At 31.7% G+C, this 17,989-nt stretch overlaps 1 protein-coding gene across 1 annotated transcript in view; it reads right to left on the reverse strand.

The window, feature by feature from the left end:
• The window catches only part of LOC149411761 (cGMP-specific 3',5'-cyclic phosphodiesterase-like), a 341,390-nt gene that overhangs the window by 231,224 nt on the left and 92,177 nt on the right, over positions 1-17,989 (reverse strand). The gene's annotated exons all lie outside the window — the stretch shown is intronic.

The following is a 17,989-nucleotide window of genomic DNA, read 5'->3' on the forward strand; positions in this document are numbered from 1 at the left end:
ATCTGTTTCAACCGACCAGATCGAGAGTTATTATTTCCCACTAGAACATTAACATTACCAACAAGTCTAGTGTTGACGTATTTCTATGTCTACATAAAATTATTAAAAATTACCTAACAAAACAATAGTAAACTAAGTTTAAAGTGCTCTTTTCTTCTAAATCGTAGACCGCGCGTTTAACCAGCTAATTTTTATTAAGTGGAGTGGCTTGTTTTAGTGTTTTTTTTTACCTACTTTCCAAAACTGCCACGAAGTGTCAAACTCTACCTACTGGAAAAAAAAATCAACATTATTTTTCTCTTATTCCGCTTCACGTGACGCAATAGTGATTACCGATTACTATCTTATCCACTTAAAAATAACTCTTTGTACGTAAAGATCGCATAAAATAACATAATCATGAATACAAAGTGCATTGTATGCGAAAAAAACATTGACACTCCGTCAGATTTTATATGCTGTAGTGTCTGTGAAATGAACTACCATCTCGGCTGTGCGGATATTACTGAAACCACACGCCGTAGTGCAAGAAGTTTACAATGGAAATGCAAAAAATGTAATAGTAAAAATGCTAAAAATACCAAACCAAAACAGACTAATAACGACATACTATTGAAAAACGACCAAGAACCGCCATCTATCATCAAACAAGCAAAACAGTCTACTCAACTGCCGAAATCTGCAAACCAACCAAACGACACGGACAACTTAACAACCACAAATATAGATGGCGCTAATGGTCCTTTAACTTCTCAATTGTTTATTAAAGAGCTGACTGATTTCAAAACATCCATTATGAAATTCGTGGAAGACAAATTTGATTCATATGTACGCAAATATGAAGCTCTCATCTCACAAAATAACGAAATAATAAAATCTATCCAATTTATGTCAGATCAGCAAGATGACCTAAGAAAACGTATAAATGTTATCGAAAAAACTCAAGAAATAGCCAATGAGGAATTAATTACACAAAAAAATCATAATAATATGCTACTAAGTACTATCTCTAAACAAGATGAAAAAATCGATAAATTGGAGTATTTAAGCCAAATCTGTAATATCGAGATAAGAGGTGTTCCGGAGTCCGACATTGAAAATAATGCAGAAGTACTCAAAAAAATTTCTAAAATTATCAACTACGAAAATACCGGCGTGCATTCTGTATTTACAAAAATCTACAGGCTGGGACCGAAGTTCTCCGACAAAAATCCAAGACCTATCGTAGCGACGTTCAACACCACAACATCGCGGGATGACTTCCTATCCAAATTCAAAACTTACAAAACATCCACAACCACTATGACAAATAAAATAAATACAAGGGATCTAGGATTATCACAAGCCGCCAAACACATCTATGTATCCGATCAATTAACTCAAAAAGGAAAATTTTTGCTATCTCAAACAAAAAATTTTTCCAGAGACAATAATTACAAACACTCTTGGTCCACCGGAGGGCGCATTCTTTTGAGACAAACGGATACTTCCAAGATAATTTCTATAAATAATATTGCTGATCTGGACCGTGTTAAACGTCAATTACTGTGACTGACGATACAAGGTACTATGCTGCTATATCACTCTATTATACCAGACATTCATGATTGTATTATAAAATGCTTCTACCCGATATTCTATTATACTCAATGTGTATTCTTACTTTCCCTAATGGCTATTGGTATGTCTTCTAATATTATATTACATTGCTTTCGAACATATATATATCTCATCTATTGCGAAAATACATAAAGACATTCCAATAGCATTTAAAACTCATAAACAATCTTATTGCAAAATCATATGCATCTTTTCATTCGCATTGTGGTATGTTTCGCTTGTTAATTTAGTTGCATCCTCGATGATAAATTATTTTCCTCACCAAACTAGGTCCAACAAAAACAAAAATATTTACCTTACTATTATTCAGTATATTGGTTATATATATTTTAATATTGTTAATTCTGTAAATATAACTTTTTTCTCTGATTCTTCCATGAGCCATACCACGAATTTCGACAAACTAACACATTCTCAAAATAGTGTACTCTCCTTCTTCTTAGTATTATTATTATTTAAATCGATTGTTTTTTGTTTTTGTTTTATGAATCACACCACCACCAGGATACCCTACATGAGATATAATGTATTTTTCTTTAATCTATCAAGCTCATCCATTTTTAACACAATTAGTGAGTTTATATTATGTAATCCCATTCTTACAGAAAAACTATATCTAACCAATATAAAACATATTATCATCCAGCTTACTTATGTTGTAATTAGTATATATAACATCACTAGTGCTCTACTTATCACCAACAATTTTTTTTTTTGTAACTTTTAACAAAAAGAAATTGAAGTATATTTACTTTAAATATTTCCATCAATATACTAACTATTCTAATTATTGCTCTCCTAGCTCTATCATAAAAACAACTAAAATATGTATTAAATATCTTATCTTACAGCTAAACCATTCTGAAACACACACAATTACTACCATCCTTATTCCAATCTCAAGTCCTTTAATATCTTTTGAGAATCAAGTATATAATCTAATTATCACTACTTTCCTGGCAACTTTTTATATGAGTCATAGCAATAATAATTATATGTGTACTCAATATAAATTCTTACACTCCGAACTAGATTCCTCTGCTTCTATCATAATAACCTTAAAAAATGTCTTATTTCTTATTGTATTGCTCAATATTATCACCATACAAAAAAATAAGAAAACAATTTTTGTCATAAAAAATGAGTGATATAGTGAATAAACAACTATGTACAAGTAGGCATGTGTATATGTGTGTATGTATGTATGCATACATATATATATGTGTATGTATGTATGTATACATATATATTTGTATATCTTTGTATGAATATGTATGCATCTATAAATATGAATAAGTGTGTGTGTGGATGTATGCGTGTACACGCGTATTTACGCGCTCATACATGCATGTACACTTACACAACCAGAAAAGAGAGTTATGTATTTGATCTTTTCCTGCATAATAGCATGTCTTAGACTTCTAAATTTTTTATTTTTTTGTTTTTCTTTTATTTTTATTTCTTCTTTATTCTTTTTATTTTCCTTTTTTTGACTTCTGCTTTCTACTTTAACATTTTTATATTTTCTATTTCCATTATAATTCATTCTAATATAATCTTTCATACTTTAAACATGTATAAATATTTAATTCATATGTTAACACTAGACCTCACATACTAACTTTATACCATTGGTCGCCACGAGACAGGCAGTCGCCTAGTGTGGTGATTTAATGTATCACATGTAAGAAAATGTATTATTGTATTATCATGTATTCTATAAATAAATAAATAAATAAATAAAGATAGATGTAATCATGAATATGGTTCATGAAGTCGATCCTATTGGACCACACGACGCAGTGCCGAAGCTGAGGCAGTGGCAGTTCAAAGCTCAAAGACTCCACAATCAAGTTCTGCTGCAGTACTTGAAGCAACTGTTCTGTCTCCTTTTCTAACTTCGCCAATTTCTGTTGTATAATCTGAAATAGTTGTTCCGTCTTTTCAGAGAGGCTCAATGACACCGGAATCAAATTAGTACAAGACCAATAACATTTGTTACTTGTTGATCTGATGAAAATGCTGATAGTTTTATTATGTGGAGAAGAATATAATTCTAGTAAGCCAGGTGAAATTTGGGTTCAGTTTATGATATGTAATCTTTGGGTCATGAAGAAATCACGAAATGAGAATTGCAATATAATCGTTTTATGTTTTGGGTTCCTATAGTATTTCTTTATCACAAACCATAAATACAAATGTTTTCAAAAATTTTCTATTTTTGATTTATTTGCTATTGAATTTTGCTCTCAAGTCAGAGGTAAATTCAACCTCATCTTGATTGATCAAATTCTGTGAAACTACTGGCCCTTAGAAACTTTAATGTGAATATTACTTAGGACGGGTTGTTTCGGAGAATTTGAACAATTCATCAAATTTCAACGTTCATTTTCAAGTTCTGCGAAAGATTTTTTTCAAGTTCTGTTTTTATTTCAGTTTTTTCAAGCAACTAGCCTATAATGATATAAAAACAGAACTTGAATAGGACTTTCACAAAACCCGAAAATGAACGTTGAAATTTGATGAATTGTTCAAATTCTCCGAAACAACCCGTCCTAAGTAATGAGTGGTTTGAAGCGGTTTGTGAATAATTTTGCAAAAACATATTAAGTCAGTCGGTTGTATTATTTTTGTTTCTATTGTAGTCGTTCCTCATAATATTGGAGTAGGGCGCCTAGAGGGTTTTTAGAATGATAGATAATTTTGAAACATAAGAAGAAAAAATAATATTAATATAGACAAAAAATACAAGAAACAAAAATACAGTGAACAAATCGATTTACAAAAATACAACGGAAGGCAGTGTTAGAATACATATTTTATGTTATTCACAAAATTTGCCAAGTTGACATTAAATAAGAGTACGTCATATTTTTAAACAAGTTCTGCTGTGTAATTATTATTACGCGTGACAGCTGTTTCGCCCTCTAAAGGCATTATCAAACTGTCAATAATAATATTATTGAAAAATATAAATATTTAAAGACGGAAGATTTTTTAAATATTTATGTTGAGGGATCAGTAGGATTTATAGGCCCTGTTAGAAGTACTACCGAGCCGAACCCTCTGATATGAAAATATCTGGAGTCGGTGAATTTTTTTTTCCCATTTGATCTCTGGTGAGTTGACGTGTTGTTGTTCTTGTATTGTTTTGTATTTATTTTACTTATATTATGCACTTGCATAGTGTTGATTGACTAGCTGATCATTTGTGGAAAAGTGAGTGGAAGGGTTTAGTTTTTCCTATGGGGAAGATTTAACCCGGACAACAAAATCGGAAGCATAAAAAAAAAAAATATATATAAAAAAATAAATAAAATGGAGTTCTACAAATTAAACTTAATAACAATAAATAAGAGTACGTCAATTTCACATAAGTATTGGCTTCCCATAGTGGAAATCCGCTGTATGTGAGAATGGAAAAAATAGTTACGTTGGGTATGCTTCAGAAGAATAGTGTATTTTGTCGTGTTGTTATCGTGCGTATGTGTAGGTTTATGAGTTGCAGGAGTTCGCAGCAATCTGAAATTATGTTATTAAAGTCGGAGAAAATTATATTGATGAAGCCAAGTAGTTTAAAAGATTTATTAACGACACAGACATTCAGAAATCGCACTACTAAATCTAAAAAAATACGAATGTTTTACGTTAGAGCAGGCACCCATCAAAATTTAACAATCTTTGCTTACAAATAGGAATTACAGTATTCGTGTATAGGAAAGTTATAGCGGAGTATACCGAGATCCACAGTAAAGAGGACGTTTTAATACCAAGCAATAAAATGTACAGAGTTTGGTTACATTACATGGCTGGAAAGAATATGGGTTCGCTTTTACACGACAGTTACTTTGGATCATCTTATTATTGGAATCTTTTTTACCAGTGGCGGCTTTCCCTACAGTGTGTTCATTAAAGATAATAAGATAAACTTGTATTATAAATTTAGAAAACTTCAAGAATAAAAAAGGTTTACATTGGTGTGGATTGCAATGTGGGATGCTCCACCCTCGTCATCTGCATGATGAAATTGAGAATTTGAATATTGAATTTCGCGAATTCAATTTTGTAAGATTCGCTATAAATTATTAGTACAAAAGATATTAGCGACCTAGGGACCTACTAATATTGTACAATTCAATGTTTCATTAACATATCTATGGCCAACGAATATACAGGGTGTCCGGAAACTCGTAGTACAAGCGGGAAACTGGTGAATCTACATCACATTTGGAGTCGATTTTGTAGTATATTTTTTTTTTATTTGAGCTTTCGTTATCGAGTAAATAGAGTTTGAAGTTGATTTTTTTTTTTTTAATTTTTTTTTTTTTAATCAAATTCTTATAAATTATTACTGAAGATCGAAGTACTTAACTAATTAAAACTATTTGAAAGTAAAACAAATGAAGAAACTCGGATTTGAAGCATTATTTTGAAATCAACCTTCATTTAACCCGGTGTAATCATAAAATATTTCTGCTCTGCAGGGTTAAAACATCTGTTATTCAACCCTAAACACCAGAAAAAACTTTAACCCTAAAATAGCCGAAAAATATATTTTTTTGGTTTTTTTTTTTTTTTTTTTGAAAATGCTCAAATCAAAAAACTTTATGTTTTTTTGGGTTCCCCATGTGGTGTAGATTCTCCAGTTTCCCGCTTGTACCACGAGTTTCCGGACACCGTGTATACGTCGTAAGCTAAAAAAACAGTTTTAAAAACGATAACCAAAATTTACGCAAGAAACTCAGCAGCTAGTAGATTTTTTTAAAATTTAATTAAAATCAAATTTAATAATATAATTATTAAGTTCTGCAAGTATTTTTCGGTTTTTGTCATTGCTACAGCTGTTCCGGCTTTCAAGGCCATTTTCAAACTGTCCGATTGAAAAGATTTACAGATGAAGGAATTTTTTCCTAAAAATTTCGGAATCCTTCGGAAATCGAAGGGACACGGGTTCGAGTCCCGTTGGTGTCATGTATCTTTTATCAGGAGATTTTTCAATGGGGATGAGTGTTTCAGGCGAATAATTATTGCTTGTAAAATAATTGTTACCCTTTGTGCTATGCATAAAAAATCTTATCTTAAAAACATTAGTTTACCAAAAAAATAATAATTAATATTTGACAAGTTCAAGTATTTCACCTAAAAATGTAGACAATTTGTCTCGACGCCATCTAGTGAGAGAGTTAGCACTTACAATGCCTTTCTCATATAAAATAAAGTTGGTTGTTTTCAGGTGAAAAATGTAACAAGCAGTAATTGTTGAATGAAACACTAGTATATATTGAATAATTTCGCGGATAAGAGATAAGCCGCCATAGCTCAGTGGTCAGAGCTGTCGACCGGAAATCGAAGGGACACGGGTTCGAGTCCCGTTGGCGTCATGTATCTTTTATCAGGAGATTTTTCAATGTGGATGAGTGTTTCAGGCAAATAATTATTGCTTGTAAAATAATTGTTACCCTTATTTTGTGCTATGCATAAAAAATCTTGTCTTAAAAACATTAGTTTACCAAAAAAATAATAATTGCATTTTTTAATCTTCGATTAAACCCCCAAAGAGTAAAACCACGAACCGCTACTGCCTTTTACTGTTCTACTATAAAAAATGTACCACCCCCTTCGACAACAATCTCAAAGCTAAATAAATAAAATTGTATAGTTTTATAGTCCTACTCTTTTTGATATCTGCATAAAAATTGTTCACAGTTCGAAAGTCTTTACAATTTTGTGATCAAAATCTTTGACATCGTTATCACGATCGGCGTTTTCCATGATTCATGAACTTTATCTGTTTCTAATATTAGTTTATTAAACTAAGAAACTGTTCTTTTAAATGCATCTCCTAAAAATTTGAATATTGATCCCATCTTGACTGGGATTTGATTTTTTCGATTCGATGTTGAACAGCATTCTTTGGAGTTTTTCTTGAACTTAAATTCACAAATGTTTTATTCAAAATTTTAGGATTAGGATTTAGGATGTCTTTGTAATTTTTTTTCTGTACTTGACACAAAATATTTACTAAGCTTATTGCTTATCAATTATTTGTGAATATGATGTATTTTTCCACATCTTAAACAATCATTCTTCACTTACCTTTCTAAGCTGTCATACCCTAAAATTAAATATACCATTCCTGAGAGAAAGTCCAGTTATATCCAATTTTCTAATTATGTCCTAAATCCTGTATCTAAATTTCGCTAATAAACAATTAGATAATTTTAATTAAGTGTTAATCTCAAGTGACCTACCAGGTAAGTATTGTACTGTATATTATCTCCATAAATAGCTCCATAATATTTATTATATATTTGTACAGCGTCCTTGAGGTGATTTTGCACAAAAACGGCGCTATACAAGTTATCCAATTATTATTATTATTATTAATGGTTTAAGTGTTTTTTTCATATTTTCGTTGAATCTCCCCTTTCCTGCTCAATTTTTTTGAACCTTTATAAGTTTTGAGTGCTTATTTCGGAATGTTCTTAATACATTCCAATGTTCGTTATCCTTTGTAATTGGTACAATTTTATGTGACATCTCTTTCATATTGTGTTTGTCTAGTTTTTTGAATATCATTGTAAATTGCTTTTAACTTCTTTACTTTGTTTAGGTATTATTTTATTTTTCGCATCTTTCATATTGATGACTGAACAATCATTATATCAATGATGCAATTTGAAACACGACACGGTAAAACGCCATTCAGCTGGGGGTCAAAACAACGAAATTACCATCTATAATATAAACGTTTATTGTTTAAACTCTGAAAACACTTCACATAACATTACGGAGTGGAAATCAATACCATTATTGGAAATATCAAGAGGTGGTCGAGTTGAAGTTTGACTTGAACAAAGAAATGCCTGGAATGCGAAGGGAGTTACGAGGATAAATTAGGTTATATAATCTTCATTGGATATACAAATCATTTTGGCTGTAGATTAATCACGCTACGTAAAATTTTATTTCAATACAAACGCGAGCCTGTGAAAAATCACGGGATATTATAATTATAGGATTTGTGAAACTGAAAGTATTAAAAAAACATTGTTTTTATATTCATGTACAGGGTGTTAAGGGACGTACTTGACTAACTTAATCGGTGATTCCTGACATTATTTAGAGTAAAAATATAAAATTTTGGTCACCGGAGACATTTTTGATGTAAAATACTAAGTATTAGACAATTGGGGTCGGGGAAGAGGTTGTCGGATTAGGCAGTGACCAGCGCGACAAGTGGAAGAATTTTTATTTTTATTCATTTTTGGAAATTATGTAAAAAAAACGTTAAAAAAATCACAGGAGACCAAAATTTAATTATAATTTTTTTAACTCCAAATAATGTCAGAAATCACTGTAATGTAAAAGTAGGCGATACATTATGCTAAACGCATCATAGCTTGGCCTACTACAGCATATCGCTCGCCATTCAATACCAATAGGAAAGTGTGGCAAGCGATATGCTGAAATAGGCAAAGCTACAAATATAGCGCGCTTATAACGTGGTCTGTCACAGGCTTAAAGAAAGTCACTTATATCCATTAACACCATGTTTATAATAATTTTTATACTACTCGAAGAAAAAAATTAGGTCCGCTTATGAAAAGTACTGTCATTCAAAGAATATGTATGCGAACGGATTGCTAAAGTATGTCTATTGATTTATATAAGAATCTGTCAAACATTTAAACAAACCAAACACGCATGTCGAATAAATAATTATTTATAATAATAAAATATTTTTCAAACATATTTTATCGCTTGTCATACAGTTCCAATTTTTAAAATGAATTGCTTATTCAACTTATATAATGTTACGCACTACGCAGGAACATTTCACATTACCCATGCACCAACAATAGAAATCTGTTGTCAACCACTTTATTTTAAGACATTACTCTACCAGTTTCAGGAGTGCCTTTTTTTTATAAGAAGAATATTAAAATAAAGATTCAAAATTTCGACAGATGCATATAAATGTTTAGGCGTTGGAGTGGGAGGTCAACGAAAGACAGTTACTTCCCAACCTTCAACTTTCCCGTATCCTTCTCTTCCCCACTTTCTTTAGCCTTATGATAATTCCCAGTTGGCGATAATATAATCCCACTGGGTTCGAACAGTTGGATCTTTCACGGCATTCACATAAAAATAGAAAAAAAAAAAATTTTACCTATCGGGTATTTTGAAATTTTGGATTTATTTATTTTGGTAAATCTCAAATAGTTAATACCAAAATGAAATAGTGTTGTTAAAAGCAGATAAAAGACTCAGATTTTAATATTATATGTTACGAGAGGAACTATTTTTAATGTTGTTTGTCGCATACCGATTGTAATTTTCTTGTAAAATGTAGAAAAACCACTTTATAGGAAACATAAAAAACATATTTAATTACACAAATATATTTTAAAGGTTATCATCAGTTAACTTTTTTTCATTTCATACAAAAATAATTAATAAAAAATTCACGAACTTTGACAAATATTTCGCAAATTTGCAAAATCTTACGGTCGATGACTTTTTCGAATATATTGATAATTATTTGTAAGTTTATAGGAAATTTTTAGATCAAAATTCAAAGAGTCGTATTCCTCTTTCTAACACTGCTTAAATCGTATATCTCACCGTAATACCCCCAAAAACAACACAATACAATACACTATTCTACACAAACGCAAATATATTGGCCATTTTCTTTACAGCGGCTTTACACTATGGTGAACCAATACTTGGTGATATTAACATATTTAATATTGACTAATTAACGAATTTTGTGAATTACATACAATATTATTAAATTACAACTCTTTAACCCCTCCAGCTTTTGAGGGTCATATATGACCAGGCGTCCATTTTTTATCTAAGAATTTTTACCTTTCTTTCTATCATGCAATACGTAACTTTTTGATATTGAAAATGAATTAATAATTCTTTCCAGTGTGCTTCAAATATTTATACTGAAACCCATTAATAAAATCCGAAAAAATATCCAAAATGAATAATTCATACTTCTAGCCGATATCGGAACAATCGGTTTAACTTTTAAAATTATTTCTTATTATTTTATTATATGAACGAGATAAAAGGGAAGGTACAGTTTTCATAAAAAAATCCGAAATTAAAGGAACGTGTTTTCGAAATATCGAGTTCTCTCAATTTTTTCTATAATTGGAGTAAAAAATTAAGTAAAAATGTGGTTTGCGTTTTTGACAACATTTTTTTCACGTTTGATATTAAAATTTTGTTATATTTCAAATGCATACACCGGAAAGATAATTTTATCTTGTTTCTAGTATTTGTTTTAATGGAAAATCTATTTGATCACAGAATTTTTTATCTTTTATAATATTTTATTGTTTATTTTTATGTATCAAAATGATCCGTCACCTAAAAATTGTACTACCTACATGTAAAAGCCCTCTGAACGTTAAATAAATAAGCTATACAAAAGTTTTAAAAGTCCTTCTCAGTTTGTACCATGAATTACACAAACATATATATGACCTAAATAAAAATGGATTTAATAACTACCGCCCATTTTTAATCCCTCTGAAAACGTCTATCCCACCATAATTCGCGTTATCTAATGGAACAATTATATAATGAAACAATTCTCCCCCAAAGGCAACGCTTTCAACGTTGTTCAATAATTAATTTCAATTTTCAGCGACCTTAAAGGATTCATATCAGATGGTATTTACCATTGAATAGAGAATAAACAGAGGAAGTACCCTAATAATACAGAGAGAGAATACAAATAAATTACTTATTAGCATTGCATAGTTGCACTCTTCTCTTGCCATCGCGCATTCCTCGTTAGACGGAGACTAGAATAGTTTCTTCCACTGCGTTATTTTTAAAAACTATATTGTCTAATTACAATCGTCTGTCCGGTATAACATGTAACGCCATTGTTGATGGTCCATTTCTTTCGAACTTTCAGTTGGCTACTTATAAAATATTAGCTTATAAACGATATTTAGTTTATTAAATAAACATTCAAGGTGTCGCGTAACTGTTCAGACAACGCGTATTTTGAGTGAAAAATGGAAGGATTATCATTTCACAGGTAAGTGAACGCTTAGGGAAACATTCCTGTCAATCATTTTTTTTTTAATTATTGTTCGATTAAACATGTTTTGACGTTACGATATTACGTATGTTGTTAGTTAATGTATTCACTGATGAGCTTATCATTTATGATACTGTCCCCAAATGTCAATAAAATGTCAAGCCACTCAATAATAACAATGTAAACGGTCTGGCATTGCCGCCATCTTGGTAGCCATTTTTGTGCTACTTTTTGGACAGATTTTTTTACTGCTATTTTTGGGTACCCTTGGGTATTTTAGTCATTGGTAACTGCAAGCTGAAACTTTGCAGAAATTTAATTAAATTTTAAAATAATACACCCAACGGTTAAATAATGTATCGAAGTTTGTTTGAATACCACTAATGTTTATTCTATTTTTTCTTCACTTTAATTGGTTTCACTTTAAATTTTGTTAGTTGTTAGTGGCGTGAGAGAATTATATCACTGTATTTAATACAAGATTTAAATCTCTAACCTAATAATAATTAGACAGGTTGTGAAAAAGCCTTGATATATTATTTATACAGGATGTTCGGGGATTAAAGTATACACACTAACATAGAGAGATGATTATATATGACGGTAGAAGTAAAAGAGAAAACATAATTTTTTTTTAAATTCCATTGTTTTTTTTCAAAACTGTTTGTTAACTTTTTTTACCTTGTTAAATTTAAAAAAGTCATATTTCGTTTTTAATTGTGAATTAATATCGTGTAGAATCACCTCCCGAAATAAGTACAGTTTATCCCTAGACATATTTCCCATTTTTACCCTGAAGCCAGTGAAACTATGGCTTCCCCAATCGGGGTATTTTGTAAGGCTGAAGGTTATGAAGAGGGGAACGATATGAGGAAGTGGAATGTGGGAAAGTATCTAGCTATTCAGATCAACCTTTCTCTCTCTCATCTCCTTCTCCTCCCTAACACCTTACTTAACAACATATCCTAATTGGGGTAGTCTCACTGAGTACAAACGGTTAGGAGCAGTTGAGACTCTTGTACGGTTTCACATAAAAAAAGCTTTAAAAAAATCATTTTTAACTGGTTAGAGGTTGATTCGATGAAGGTTTAGCTTAAGGGATGTGGAAAAGCACGCGCAAAAATGGTTCATAATTTATTAAGGCTTCAAACATGCTATCCTGTCGCCTTGGATTACAAGTCTATCAAGATACTATGTTGATTGAAAAGCTTACACAATTTACATCACGCACACCTTCGTGCATAAATGAAACACACCCTTTGCTACATAAAGAATAAGTAACAAGGTGTGTGTATGTAACAACGTGAAGCACACCTGAAAATGCCCCACGTTGGGCGCCAATAATGTTTAAGGGGGACTAAATGGCAACATATTAAATAAATTGATTTTTTAAATACTTCACTACTGCTCTAAAACGGATGTTGTTTTTTCACAACAGAAAGTAAGTGTTATAATTATTTTTAATTTGTTTTAAATACTGACAACAAAATAAATAAAAAAAATGAATAACAACGCAACAAAATACACAGCGGCTTCACACTACGAGAAACCAATACTTAGATGATACTGACATATTTAATGTTAACTTGGTGATTTTTGGGGATCACATAAACACTACTCTAAAACCTTCTGTTGTATTTTTGCAGATCTATTTGTTCACCGTATTTTTATTATTTTTATTATTTCTACTTATGTTATAATTATCTGTCATCTTAAAGTTGTACTTCCTTCATTTGAAAGCCCTCTGGGTAATAAATAAATAAATAAAAATTCGGCAGTGGAGCCAGGATGTTCTGAAAATATTAATTCCTTGATAGAGCGGGGAGTCTTATCATCAGCTAATTCCATGCCAAATGCCAGTCCGGACGCAAGATGAGCAGATGTTTTCCGATTTCCAATCTCCTAGGATGAAATCTCCAGTTTTCAAATAATTACGATATTTGCGAGCTGCATTCATCGGTCACCAGCCAAAAGGAATGCCCACTGCTTCAGGTTGTTAAACAAGGAATGCCAGTGCCTTGATTTTAAACTGCTGAAGTTTTGTCTTCTGAGCGCAGGTGTGACAATCGAGGTGTGTCCAAAAATTCTAGGGTCGGCAATCCAAGCAATGTGTAGTGGTTAATTGAGTAAATACTGGAGGTGACACACACCAAAATCAGAAATATAAATCCACACACCTTGTTACAAATTTTTTATGTAACACCGTGCTCATTTGTTTATTACCTAAAATAAAAACCACACGAAACATAACGTTATTACTACCCTTTTAGACCTGAATTTAAACTGGAAGAAGTAGAACATATTATTTTTGCGCTCGATAACAATTGGTTGTTATTTTCAATAAATTGTTGTAGTTGTTTTTTCAATAGTTTAGAAGTTATCGCCATTTCATTTGAGAGAGAAAATGAAAATGACAAAAAGTAAATGTAAAAAAAATTTGAAAACAAAAAAAGGATGAAAAATGTCTTCAAAACTTGCATCACAAAAAAATTTGTGATAAATTAAACACAAAAAATGGCCTTTTAAAAATGGCTCCCGCCTCAACTAGTAGCTAAAATTCTATTTAAAAATAGCGTAAAAGCCATTACCAGCAATTGTCTAAAGCTATTTCAAGCAAAGTTTCAATTCTGAATGGTAATCTTTCGCAGGGGGGATACTCAGTGTAAACTAAACATACAGTTTGTATAGTTGAAGATACACTTAGTATCGAGGTCATTATTTACTTATGGAATCGCAATACGGAGAATATGCGAAGGAAGGAAGATCGCATGCACCTGTCTTCTTCTGCCTATTAGAACTAGCCAATCAACAGAGCGACTCAATTTATTAATGATTCTACCAAAGATATTAGAAGAACAATATCTTTGGATTCTACCATAGACGTTTTCAACGTCACTTAGTAACTATCTTTTGACGCATATCACAAAATAGTAAAGCTGTCCCTTGACCTTTGTATAAGTGCATACGTGTATCCCAAATATATAATCTTCTCCATGCTATATTGTTGTTTAAACATTTTACGGACAACATGAGAAATAAATAATTAAATAAATGTTCATGTTTTTTGTTTAAATTTGATCGTCTCATGCCTTATATTATTAGACTTCACAATCACGGTGAAAGGTCCTGCGAAATTGTTTTTCCGCTTGCCTAGCCTTTTGCATATAAATAAAATCACTTCAAAATGATATTTTCGCAAAGCGTGCCCGCACTAACGAAGGTCCTTAGAATAACTTTACCAAAATTGCTTATTTTTTAAGTAAAATTCCTAGTTAAATCAGAGCCGACAAAGCGAGGTCGCCCGAGCTCATGAAGGAAAATGAATATTCATAAGAGGAAAAGATCTCCTGAGAAATTATTATTTATTTATCCTTCCTACGTTCTCTTCTCACTACTACTGACTAAGCTGGGTCTAATATATTAATATTAATCAGAATAAAGCTAATAACATTCCCGTATCATTTTACATTGCGAAAAAACTAATAATTTATATAATTTAAAAGAAATCATTTTAAATCCTTCTGTTGGGCTCGAACGGTACCGTCGCACCGCGGGATACAAATGGATTGGAATTTCGATTATAACGACTTACCTTTCTACTCTTCTTCTGCTTTGTCTCTCTCTTGCGCTGTGTCCAACACATTGCACTAATTTTCACCAAAACTCGCGAGCTTACGATGGCTTTACAAGTCTCGACACGGTCGAACAAGGGGGCTCCGTAATCAGACAAAGCTTATGTATTGACAGGATGATTTTTTCAACTGAACTGAACTTAAACTAAGTCGGCATAGGAAAGGTAGGAATTGGGTAGGTGAGCAACAACAATATTCATCAAGAAAATCAAAAAGGGTATAGGTATGCTAGGTACCAACACCTTCAGAACTCAAATTTAAAGAATTTAAAGTGAAACACTCTTCCTATAACACTCAACTTTACAAATGCATAGAGAAGATATTTGTAATAAAGCCATACCACTCAGAAACCCAATAATTCTCAGGCAAAATACATGTTACCGATTCCGACAAAAAAACTGGGTCACGCTGTATAGCAACGCTGAAATTAGCAGTAACAATGAGTATCAACAATAATCGCCGTAATTTACAAATTGTCGTTGCTCCATGGCACTGACATGATCACGCGACACTTCAAAATCCTCCAGACGAACAGTTTACGGGGAAGTACACAGTGATTTTTGTTCTTATTTCTACGGATGGAGACAACAACTTTTGTCAATCTCGGAAAATGGAGACGACACAATACCCTGAAATAAGGTCGGAATCTTAACGACGTAAGTGAAGAAGCCGTGTAAAAAAATATGTGACGCGCGGCCCGGCATATTGAACGGACCAAGGTCGAATTCGCCCTAGCAGGCCTCGAAAATAAGTGTTTTATTTGAATCTTTCTGATAAACATATCACTAAAACCTCGGGAAGTTGTGTTAACTAATTCGTCATCTAGAAACATAAAATCTGTTTCTTACCGCTTACTTTATAGTTAAAAAAACGTTAAAAAAGTATTTACTAATCTTAAATATAAATAACTTACAAACTTGGGTTTCGGTTACGAATTCTTCGGAATTAAATTAAATGTATTCCTCGATCAAACCCCAGTTATTAGAGTCTTGTGTTGCCTTAACCGTTAAATTAAACTTTCTGATTATTGACAATTTCTAAAATATCGTTCCCTAGTGTAAGGTTAACGTATGATATTTGAACAAAACAACTTCATCTTTGAAGGAAATCATTAAAAATATTACATGACTGACCTTTGATTAGAGAAGTTGGTAGAAGTAAGCATTAAAGGTTAGCGATAGACGGCTCATGCCAAAATATCCTTAGATTATTATTTCCTCCTTACATAGGAGTGGGTGGGTGACCTTTAAAATAGTTCTTGCACAGGTTACGTAAATACGAACCATATCGGAAAAAAAATATTTATTTTAATATGTATGAAATATTGTATGAAAAAATTGTTAATTCTGTAGATATAAGATGTAAATTATAACTTTAAAAATGTATTTGAAACTAACTTTAAGCACCTGTTGACAAGCCAATTCAATCGGCTTAGCAGGACTTGTTTTTTGATATTATGTATTAACTATTTATTCAATAAAAAAAAAATAAAAAAAAAAAAAAAAAAAATCCCAGCTTTCCGATATATTGCTAGTACTACGTCTCAGAAATTCATTGCTTCTTTTTTATGTATTTTTGGGAAATTTGGATACAAATGACGCGATACAAAGTGTAAAATTAGTTGATTTCTACGTTCCCGGTTATATTCAAACATTTTAATGTTTGCATTACGTTTGCTTCAAAATTTAAAATTGACTTTTTACGATATAAGTTATTTTTAATATGCTGTCAGAATTATTGAAGTGAAACTTCTTTACGCGCGTTATGCAATTTCAGTGAAACCAACTCATGACCGTCATGAAAAACCGTGATCATTTCGCTATAGGAGCCTAGCCAATATTATATACTTAGTTTAGGTCACTCTCTAAACTCAGCTTCGCGGTCTAGAGGCAGAGCGCCCGATTGTCGTCATGAAGAACCGAGGTTCGATCCCCGCTTTAACTATTTTTTTTTTCTTTTTGTGATTTTTTTAATAATAATTTTTTTTAAAGTGATAAAATGCTCTCGTGCTGCGACTTTTCTTTTTGTGATTTTTTTTAATACGAGGAAAAGTGATAAAATTAATGCTCTCGTGCTGCGACTTTTAGATATTTTGACTATATGATATTTTGGTCGAATACGTAATAACCGCGGTCTAGAGGCAGAGCGTTCGACACTCGTTATGCAGGACCCGGGTTCGAATCACATATATTTATAACTTTTAATTTTTTTATCAACGATTTGTAATAATGTAGTAAAAAATTACATAATTTTTTTAATTTACCTTTACTTTACTTTACGGTACCTATATGATATTTTGGTCGAAATATAACTGACAAATCGAGCCGATAGAGTCGCTCGGTATTTTGATTAATTATTTTTATTTTGAATCATTAAAATTACTAATCAAGGCCGATAAAGCCGCGTCGCACGAAATATCTCTCCTCGCGGTCTAGATGCAGAGCGTTCGACACTCGTTATGCAGGACCCGGGTTCGAATCCCATATTTTTATAACTTTTAATTTTTTTTATCACATGCTACTTATAAATATGTCAATAGAGAGAAAAAAAGAGAGAATGAAATGAAAAGAGAGAGAGAAGAATACTAAAAGTTTCACTTCCGTCGTGCGTAGGCTTGCCACACACTGTATTTTTTTTTTGAATACCGGAAATTAATTTGGGA

Source organism: Hesperophylax consimilis, chromosome 25, assembly GCF_061612785.1.
Source record: "Hesperophylax consimilis isolate HC1 chromosome 25, BYU_Hcon_1.0, whole genome shotgun sequence".
Taxonomy (NCBI): domain Eukaryota; kingdom Metazoa; phylum Arthropoda; class Insecta; order Trichoptera; family Limnephilidae; genus Hesperophylax; species Hesperophylax consimilis.